The sequence below is a fragment of the Salvelinus sp. IW2-2015 genome, linkage group LG2 (assembly GCF_002910315.2).
Source record: "Salvelinus sp. IW2-2015 linkage group LG2, ASM291031v2, whole genome shotgun sequence".
NCBI lineage: Eukaryota > Metazoa > Chordata > Actinopteri > Salmoniformes > Salmonidae > Salvelinus > Salvelinus sp. IW2-2015.
The window spans coordinates 12,159,925-12,170,521 of record NC_036839.1 but is presented as its reverse complement, the minus strand read 5'-3'; the positions used below and the strand labels follow the sequence as shown (position 1 = coordinate 12,170,521).

General features: G+C 40.8%; 1 protein-coding gene across 1 annotated transcript in view; it reads right to left on the bottom strand.

Annotated features, from left to right (window-relative positions):
* Positions 1 to 10,597, bottom strand: part of LOC111974454 (polypeptide N-acetylgalactosaminyltransferase 13-like) — an 84,378-nt gene that overhangs the window by 11,963 nt on the left and 61,818 nt on the right. The gene's annotated exons all lie outside the window — the stretch shown is intronic.

Genomic DNA, 10,597 nt, shown 5'->3' with positions numbered 1-10,597 from the left:
GGTATTGAAATGATGCTGACTTATGTTCGGCTAAATAAGTGTCAAACCTTTCAAAATAAATGTTGTGATAAAAAACGAATGCTCCTGAATGTACCCGAGGACTTCACCTCAGGAGGATTAGTTTGGTAGAAATCAATCTGAGTGCCGTCACAACGATGGCTGAATTTCCCATGTCGATACCTAAGCCCCAAAACGAATGGCAAGGAGAGGAGACATAAAAGCTCTTAATTAACCACTTATGGCCACTCTCTCTCAGAGGTAATGTACTTAGCCAGTTTATACCTCCGTTGGCGGTCGTTACTCTTGTCATAATGACCATACAGAGTGCAGATGGCAGAATCCAATTCTTACCGTTATGGCCGTGTTTCACTTCTTAAGGAAGGAAAATGCAATTCTCTTTCAAAGAGCCATGACATATATTGTTAAACGACATCAAAAAAGTATGTAGGTCTGTAGGGAGCAACAGCCCAACCAGTAGTGTAACCCGTCAGAACAGATTTCTCCATCATGAATCTCCAGCTCATTGTGTGTTGTGTTTTCTTCTTGTTATCACCATTTCAATTCAATCCAGGTCAATTTCTCTCATGAGATGACCTATTGGTAACAGAGAGGGATTCCCCCCATTTACACCTTGTGTTCTGGCCTGTAAGCCTGTGGCATATGAGGCTGATTCTTTTGTTCTTCTCACATACTCAATTTCACATGGACAGATTCTGTGAAAAGGGCTATTGATTAGAAAATCAATAGGTAGGCTACTGAGAGGAGATGGGAGGAAATGGTTGGGAATCAGACCGACTTGAATGGTGTCAGGTGCTGCAGGTGTGTGTGTGTTAATGTGATACAGCTCTGTGTGCGTTGGGACACCAGTCATCATGCAGAGCCATTGTAGAAGTACAGTAGAATAGCTGCAATCTGCAATCTGTCCCTCCTTGTGTACCGTACAGTTGAATAGCAATCAGATGAGCTCGCAACTTTAAGGTAATAGAGTGTTTGGCATGAATAGCTAAACTTTTAATATATATTATATAAATTGCAGAGGAAGACAGACTGTTATATGTTCTTTTGGCACATCCTTCACACATCCCAGAGGAGTTTTCCAAAACAATGTGTGACTGGTACACACTAAATCCAAGTGACACCTCAGACCAATGAGGATTGACTTTGTATTATAGGTTGACAGAATGCTAGAATCGTTATTCCCCATTCCTATTGCTTAAGGGTTTGATTAAATGCAATGAGTTTCCTTCTAGGCAGTTTTTCCTGGCCATTGTGCTCTCACCTCTGTTGTGCTCTTTGGGGTCTAGGCTGGGTTAGCACTGTGTGACAACTTCTGATGTAAAAAGGGCTTCATAAAATCTATTTAATTAATGAAGGAATACATTTTCCTGCAGTGTAACTGAGAGACATAAGCATTGTTACCGTCAAGTTAAATGAAAAATCATTAGTAATATGAGGTTTTAGTYATAATCAATAAATGAATACAGCACATGACGAAGAACACACTGATTGTCAAACCCTGACCTTAGAGAGCCTTTTATTCTCTAATTTGGTTAGGTCGGGGTGTGACTAGGGTGGGTACTCTAGTTTTTTTAWTTCTATGTTGGCCTGGTATGGTTCCCAATCAGAGGCAGCTGTCTATCGTTGTCTCTGATTGGGGATCATATTTAGGCAGCCTTTTCCCACTGGGTTTTTGTGGGATCTTGTCTATGTCTAGTTGCCTGCGAGCACTACATTAGCTTCACGTTTCGTTTTGCGCTTTATTGTTTTCTGTGTGTTTCACTTCTAATAAAAGATGATGGAACCATACCACGCTGCACTTTGGTCCGACAATCATTCTAACGTTCGTGACACTGATTCAACAATAGAAAATGGTCCGTATGTAGACTTTGCAGCAGTGATTGTCTTTGACTGAGGCAGTAGCGATGCGTGGGTAAAATCACCAGGGAAGCCAATCCAGAAAAAAAGCCATATTAAAACCTGTGTGTTGTGATAACTGCGTTGTGTGCTCTATAATCTGTTAGTTCCTATAACTTAACACCGTGATATATAGGCCTAATGCCGAGACAATAAGAAGACGCAGTGGCAGAATAAATTCTAATAATACACATTTGTTTCATTACAAAACCGSAGAGCAACATTTTTCCGGTGAAATCCACAAAACATATTGCATGTAACAAKCAGTTACATGACCTACAGCATGGTCAAGCAAGTTAATGTTTCCYACATTTTCGGACTACTAAACAGCTATTGAGTTAGAGTTACGGCAAGTTGCAAAGAAAACAGGAGCTGCCTCCACTACTCCAGCACCATTTCAACTTCAACATTTCAACATCATCAAATCACCTCTGCTTAGTCTAATACAGTGACMACTTAAAGATACCAAAAACTATTCAGTCCAATCAACGTAAGCTAAATATGATGTGGCTGTCCATGGTACTGATTTTTGTGTGTGTGTTGTGTGTGTGCGCGTGCGTGCATGCAAGTAGAAAAAACATGTTGACTCACCCTACTTACAGAGAAACACAATGCCATCCTCCTCTTTCATGTTGCCTAAACGGTCTATGACTCTGTCATACAGTACACACTTTTAGTTTTTGTTGTCCTAAGCTACRAGGCTAAAATACTTGCTCACTAGKCTAACTTCCTTTCATGGTCAACGATACGCCAGGCCAGCTAGTTAACATTAGCCTACTACATCTAGCTATATGTTGAACTTCCATCTTCTCAGGCCAGGGGCACAWTGTATGAATTTATGGTTGGATCAGAATCACCATTATAATCATAGGCAGTACGAAGAATTAAGTAAAACCACAAGTCTCTATCTCCAACGGTGGAGGAAAGGGATGATTTTAGTTAGCTAGCTAGCCACCAGAGGACAACAACACAACAAGATGCAACAATTCCATTTTTTTCTGTCAATAATGACGTTTGGCTTGTGATGTGATTGGTCTTAAACCAAATCCAAACTGGCTTCCCTTGACACTTTTTTTTGGTGCGCCAGGACCACACACAGCTGAGCTCACGTAGTTTAGCTCAATGCTGATTGGCTATTATTTTATATATTTTTATCAAGTGAGGCCAAATGCTTGCTGGCTTCCCTTGCATTCAATGGGTGGCAACAATGTCATACACTTTCTGACCAGACAGCATCAGATAGACACGCTACACATACTGAGACAGAGGGGCGCTGTTTCGTTCGATCGAATGCTTTCTCCAGTGAGATACATACAGCCTCTTGTGAATAGATTTTTTTWAATGAAAGCCCAATTCTTTTATTTTTTTATACTTTTTMSGGGGGAAGCCTGGCTTCCCTTGGCATCCATGAATACACCGCCACTGCTTTGAGGTAAGGTTGTCCTGAAGCTGTATAGGACATTTTCAGATCCATATACAGCCTTTATGTTTTGAATGGGTAGCACAAACCAAGATGGTTTGTATGTGATTGTGCATATTTGAGCTTATGCTTCCTTCAATGCAACAATACACAGAAGAGTCTCGCATTTACTCTACCTACAGTGCCTTTGGAAAGTATTCACACCCCTTAACTTTCCAACATTTTGTTGTGTTACAGACTGAATTTAAAATGGATTAAATGTCACTGGCTTACACATAATACCCCATCATGTCAAAGTGGAATTATGTTTTTAGAAATGTTTACTAAAAAGCTGAAACGTCTTGAGTCAATAAGTATTCAACCCCTTTTTTATGGCAAGCCTAAATCAGTTCAAGTGTAAAATGTGTTTAACAAGTCACATAATAAGTTGCATGGACTCACTCKGTGTYCAACAATAGCTTAACATGAGTTTTGAATGACTACCTAATTTCTGAACCTCACACATACATTTATCTGTAAGGTCCCTCAGTCGAGCAGTGYATTTCAAACACAGATTCAACCACAAAGACCAGGGAGTTTTTCCAATGCCTAGCAAAGTAGGGCACCTYTTAGTAGGGTACAAAAAAGAAAAGGCAGACATTATATATCCCTTTGAGCATGGTGAAGTTATTAATTACACTTTGGAAGATGTATCAATACCCAGTCACTACAAAGATACAGGCGTCCTTCCATACTCAGTTGCCAGGGAGGAAGGAAAACGCTCAGAGATTTAACCATGAGGCCAATGGTGACTTTAAAACAGTTACACAGTTTAATGGCTGTGATAAGAGAAAACTGAGGATATATCAACAACATTGTAGTTACTCCACAATACTAACCTAAATGACAGAGTGAAAAGAAGGATGCTTGTACAGAATAAAATATTCCAAAACATGCATCCTGTTCYCAATAAGGCACTAAAGTAAAACTGCAAAAAATGTGGCATAGAAATTAACTTTATGAACTAAAACCGCACTCAACGAGCTGTATACGGCCATAAGCAAACAAGAAAATGCTCATCCAGAAGCAGTGCTCCTAGTGACCGGGGACTTCAATGCAAGTGTCATGACTCTCCTGGTCGAGGATCCAAGGCCTCAGATCAGCTTGGCAAATGGCTGACAGATAGCCATACTGGGCCMGTTTTATGACACCTCACGCCAATCGTAAATCTTATGCAGCAGAGAACCCTCGCCTGCTCTTCAGTATCAACCAAAGGAATGCCTTTGTCTAGAGAGACTGTTACCCGCTCAAAAAGTGAATATTGGAACAATATTTCTAAGATAGGAATGTTAGGAATGGTCAGTGGGGATCTAAAGAATAATCATGTCATATTGTCGTTCATTTTGTGATGCCATTAAAAAACTGTATAATGAAAATACTGTAACTTGAAGAGCTTTCACACTGTGTATGTCAGGTTTATAAAGAACAATGAAACTGTTTTTGTTAAGATAGGAATGTGATTTTAGTTTTCTAATGAGATCATAGTTTTCATGTCTCTTGCACATTAACCAAGTCACGCCCCGAATGAGGTCAGAAGAGTGTGTCAGTGTGATGGAAACGCCCTTTTCGACTAGAGTGCTTAACTTCTTGACGCTAGCAGGCAGAATRTTTATGTTTGGAAAAATAACGTTCCCAATGTAAACGGCCTATTTCTCAGGCCCAGATGCTAGAATATGCATATAATGACAGATTAGGATAGAGAACACTCTAAAGTTTCCAAAAATAATCTTTATCGAACAAAAGGAACATTTATTGTGTAACTGGGAGTCTCGTGAGTGCAAACATCCGAAGATCATCAAAGGTAAGTGATTCATTTTATTGCTTTTCTGACTTTCGTGACCAATCTACATTGCTGCTAGGTGTTTGTAARGTTTTGTCTAGTGATCATTAAGTTTGCTGACAACACAACGGTGGTAGGCCTGATCACAACYGTGGTAGGCCTGAGACAGCCTATAGGGAGGAGGCCTGGCAGTGTGGTGCCCAGGACAACAATCTCTCCGTCAATGTGAGCAAGACAAAAGAGCTGATCGTGGACGACAGGAAAAGGACAACCAAAGACACCCCCATTCACATCGATAGGGTTGTAATGGAGCGGGTCGAGAGCTACAAGTAACTTGGTGTCCACATCACCGACAAACTATCATGGTTCAAACACACCAAGACAGTTGTGAAGAGGGCACAACAATGCCTACTCCCCCTCAGGAGACTGAGAAGATTTGGCATGGGTCCCCAGATCCTAAAAAAGTTATACAGCTGCACCAACGAGAGCATCATGACCAGTTGAATCACCACCTGGTATGGCAACTGCTCGGCATCCGACCATAAGGTGCTACAGAGGGTATTGCGTCTGGCCCAGTACATCACTGGGGCCAAGCTTCCTGCCATCCAGGACCTCTATACTAGGCAGTGTAAGAGGAAGGCCCACATTTTTTTTTAAAGAATCCAGCCACCCTAGTCATAGGCTGTTCTCTCTGCTACCGCACACCAAGCGGTACCGGAATGCCAAGTCTAGTTCCAAAAGGCCAAAAGGCTCCTTAACAGCTTCTACCCCTATGTCATAAAACTGTAGAACAATTAATCAAATGGCTACCCGGACTATTTGCATTGATCCCCCCTTTAGTTTTTAGTTTTTTACACTGCTGCTACTCGCTGTTTATTATCTATGCATAGTCACTTTACCGCTACCTACATGTACATATCACCTCTATTACCTTGACTAACCTGTACCTCCTCCGCACATTGACTCGGTACTGGTACCCCCTGTATATAGCCTCGTTACTGTTATTTTATTTTTTGACTTTAGTTTATTTAACTCTTATTTTCTTCAAACTGCATTGTTGSTTAAGGGCTTGTAAGTTAGCATTTCACGGTAAGGTTTACACCTGTTGTATTCGGCACATGTGACAAATTAAATTTGATATGTRCTGAATGCAAAAGGCATTATGTTTAGGGCAAATGGTGGTGGCTGCATCATGTTATGGGTATGCTTGGCAAAATGGTGGTGGGTGCATCATGTTATGGGTGTGCTTGTCATCGGTAAGAACTAGGGAGTTTTTTMGGGGAAAAAATGTATGGAATAGAGCTAAGTACAGGCAAAATCCTAGAGGAAAACCTGGTTCAGTCTGCTTTCCAACAGACACTGGGAGACAAATTCACCTTTCAGCAGGACAATAAGATAAAACTAAAAAGGCCAGAGTTTTTTGTAAAGATATCACGAAGAACTTCATAAGTGTTGCTAATGCTCTCCACTTTCTGGAGGACCGAGTTTTGACATCAGTGGAATGCTCAGTGGAAGCAGAGTATGCTAGCTAAGGAGATAGGGACAATTCTAGCATGTCATTGCAAATAATGCGGAGGGAGTCGAAAAGAGAACACACAGAAGAAGGCTGTTGTATAAAACACCTCTCCGGATTAAATCTTCAAACTAAGGCCAACCATGGCATCCATGACTGAGAGGAAGAAGTGTTCATCCATGTATACGGTTAAAAGAGTCTAGCTAGCTAAATGTTCAGATATTATACGTTTCTGATTTTGTCAGAAAGTCATTTTCATTGCAAGTTAAAGCGTACTGTTAGCTGGCTAGCTAACATTAGCTGGCTGGCTCATTGCTAAAAACACATGTATGATCTTTGTAATAATATTATTCATATGTCAGAGCCATTTGCCTTGCTAGTTATAGCCTAATGTTAGATAGCTAGCCAACATTGAACCTAGCTAGTTGGTTAGCTTTAGCTACCTGCAGATTTATGCAGGGTAGTAACGTTATGAGATGGGATTATGGTAAAAAAAAAAAATCTAGCTAGCTAGCTACAGTGGGAGAACAAGTATTTGACAAACTGCCGATTTTGCAGGTTTTCCTACTTACAAAGCATGTAGAGGTCTGTAATTTTTTATCATAGGTACACTTCAACTGTGAGAGACGGAATCTAAAACAAAAATCCAGAAAATCACATTGTATGATTTTTAAGTTAATATTGCATTTTATTCATGACATAAGTATTTGATACATCAGAAAGCAGAACTTAATATTTGGTACAGAAACCTTTTTGCAATTACAGAGATCATACGTTTCCTGTAGTTCTTGACCAGGTTTGCACACACAGCAAAGGGATTTTGGCCCACTCCTCCATACAGACCTTCTCCAGATCCTTCAGGTTTCGGGCTGTCGCGGGCAATACGGACTTTCAGCTCCCTCCAAAGATTTTCTATTGGGTTCAGGTCTGGAGACTGGCTAGGCCACTCCAGGACCTTGAGATGCTTCTTACGGAGCCACTCCTTAGTTGCCCTGGCTGTGTGTTTCGGGTCGTTGTCATGCTGGAAGACCCAGCCACGACCCATTCAATGCTCTTACTGAGGGAAGGAGGTTGTTGGCCAAGATCTCGCGATACATGGCCCATCCATCCTCCTCAATATGGTGCAGTCGTCCTGTCCCCTTTGCAGAAAGCATCCCAAAGAATGATGTTTCCACCTCCATGCTTCACGGTTGGGATGGTGTTCTTGGGTTGTACTCATCCTTCTTCTTCCTCCAAACACGGCGAGTGGAGTTTAGACCACCACCTTCCTCATGATCATTGATGCCCCACGAGGTGAGATCTTGCATGGAGCCCCAGACCGAGGGGTGATTGACCGTCATCTTGAACTTCTTCCATTTTCTAATAATTGCGCCAACAGTTGTTGCCTTCTCACCAGGCTGCTTGCCTATTGTCCTGTAGCCCATCCCAGCCTTGTGCAGGTCTACAATTTATCCCTGATGTCCTTACACAGCTCTCTGGTCTTGGCCATTGTGTGAGAGGTTGGAGTCTGTTTGATTGAGTGTGTGGACAGGTGTCTTTTATACAGGGTAATGAGTGGAGAAACAGGATGGCTTCTTAAGAAAACTAACAGGTCTGTGAGAGCCGGAATTCTTACTGGTTGGTGAGGTGATCAAATACTTATGTCATGCAATAAAATGCAAATTAATTACTTAAAAATCATACAATGTGATTTTCTGGATTTTTGTTTTAGATTCCGTCTCTCACAGTTGAAGTGTACCTATGATAAAAAATTACAGACCTCTATATGCTTTGTAAGTAGGAAAACCTGCAAAATCAGCAGTGTGTCAAATACTTGTTCTCCCTACTATACATGTCTAAACAAAATACTCCACTATGCAAGTAACCAATTCACTGTACTGTTTACACCTTCTGTTTCCTGTGCATGTGACAAATAAACATAGATTTTATTTTATATAGTGTGTGTTTACCAGAGACGATAATGTGTAGAGATAATGTGTCACACTCCAAACGTAAGATATTTTCTGTAATTAGCTCGCCATTAAATTGTAAATAATGATCTTGTTGTGAGTTTATTTTCCTGAAATAACYAATACAAATTAACTAAAGTAAAAAGACGTTGTCAGCTATATGATATGGTCATTATTTGAACTGGCTAGCCAGCTAACTTAACGTTAGCTAACAAGCTAGAAACAATCCAAAACATTGTTTAGAAAGGTTTGCTAGATTGACATATACTAAATTCATTTTTAAACGGATGGGTTTATTGATGTTAAAATACACCAGTTATGCTATTTTGGACCACCAGGCTGCTGGTGGTCGTTTTTGTGTTTATACTTTTTCAAAATAACAGCAACAAGTTTGATGTCGGACGACAATAAAAATMATCATGATGTCACTGCGACAACTGTATACAGAAATTTTGATAGATGTACTATAAACCAGCCTTTAGTCTTGAAATTTTTGGTTGTTTATTACACTACCGTACTCACTCTGTTTAGCACATGGCCTCGCATGTGAATCCTTAAAGAGATGGGTGGGGCTAAAACTTAAGAGGGTGTGAACYATGCTGAATGGGTGTAGACGGGGCGGCAGGTAGCCTAGTTGTTAGAGCGTTGGGCCAGTAACCGAAGGTTGCTAGATCAAATCCCCAAGCTGACAAGGTAAAAATCTGTCGTTCTGCCCCTYAACAAGGCAGTTAACCCACTGTTCCTAGGCTGTCATTGTAAATAAGAATTTGATCTTAACTGACTTGCCTAGTTACATAAAGGTTAAATAAAAAAGTAGACAAAGAAGAGGTGTACCAAAATATTCAAGGGCCATTTTCTCAAAAGTGGGGTTACAAGTTTAGCAACTTTCAAAGCAGAATTACTTTCCCATAGTTCCTCAATTGTATGATATACAATTTAACAGCTCCGAGTCTCTACTTTAATCCAATGTAAAAACACATTTTTGCTACAAAAGACCGAATCGAGCCGGTCGGTCACAAATATTGTACAATCCAAAGCTCAGGYAGCAGTTGAAATGTTGTTACCCGGAGGAAAATGAGGGAGGGTCATGCTTTTTCAATTTCAGTCATGTAATTTGTAATCGATTAAATGTCATATTGCTCAGTGTTTGAGAATGAGTTACTTATTATATCTCGATGTGTGCTCGATGCTGCCCCTCATCCCTGATTCTCTGATGGGCGTGCAATATCAAGTGTGCCTAGTGTGGCCTCAATTTTTTAAACCTTTATTTAACTAGGCAAGTCAGTTAAAAACAAATTCTTATTTACAATTACGGCCTACCCAGGCGACGCCGGGCCAATTGTGCGCCGCACTATGGGACTTCCAATTCACGGCCGGATGTGATACAACGTAAAACTAGGCTATACTGCATTACACACTGCAATGGATAGGSTATCCCAATTATGATCCATGGCCTGCCCTGCTCTTGATGATGTAGGCCTAAAGCCTTTTGTGCTGCCTAACCAATGGCTGTGGTGTGTACAGTGGCATTTTAGGAGGTGAGTTAAAGGCTAAAGGCTTCTTCCTAATTTTTTTGTTGATTTGTCCAACAAATTCAATATCTGTATGTGCGGAGTAGGCCTACTGATGTCCTGTTCAGTTTGAAAGAGAGAGCGCGAAGATGAGAAGGATTTGTAGAGTTTTTTTCCTTCTTAATGCGTTTGAGCTAATCAGTTGTGTTGTGACAAGGTAGGGGGGGTATACAGAAGACAGCCCTATTTGGTAAAAGACKAAGTCCATATTATGGCAAGAACATCTCAAATAAGCAAAGAGAAACAACAGTCCATCATTACTTTAAGGCAGGAAGGTCAGTCAATGCTGAACATTTCAAGGACTTTGAAAGTTTCTTCAAGTGCAGTCACAAAAACCATCAAGCGCTATGATGAAACTGGCTCTCATGAGTACCGCCACAGGAATGGAAAACCCAGAGTTACCTCTGCTGC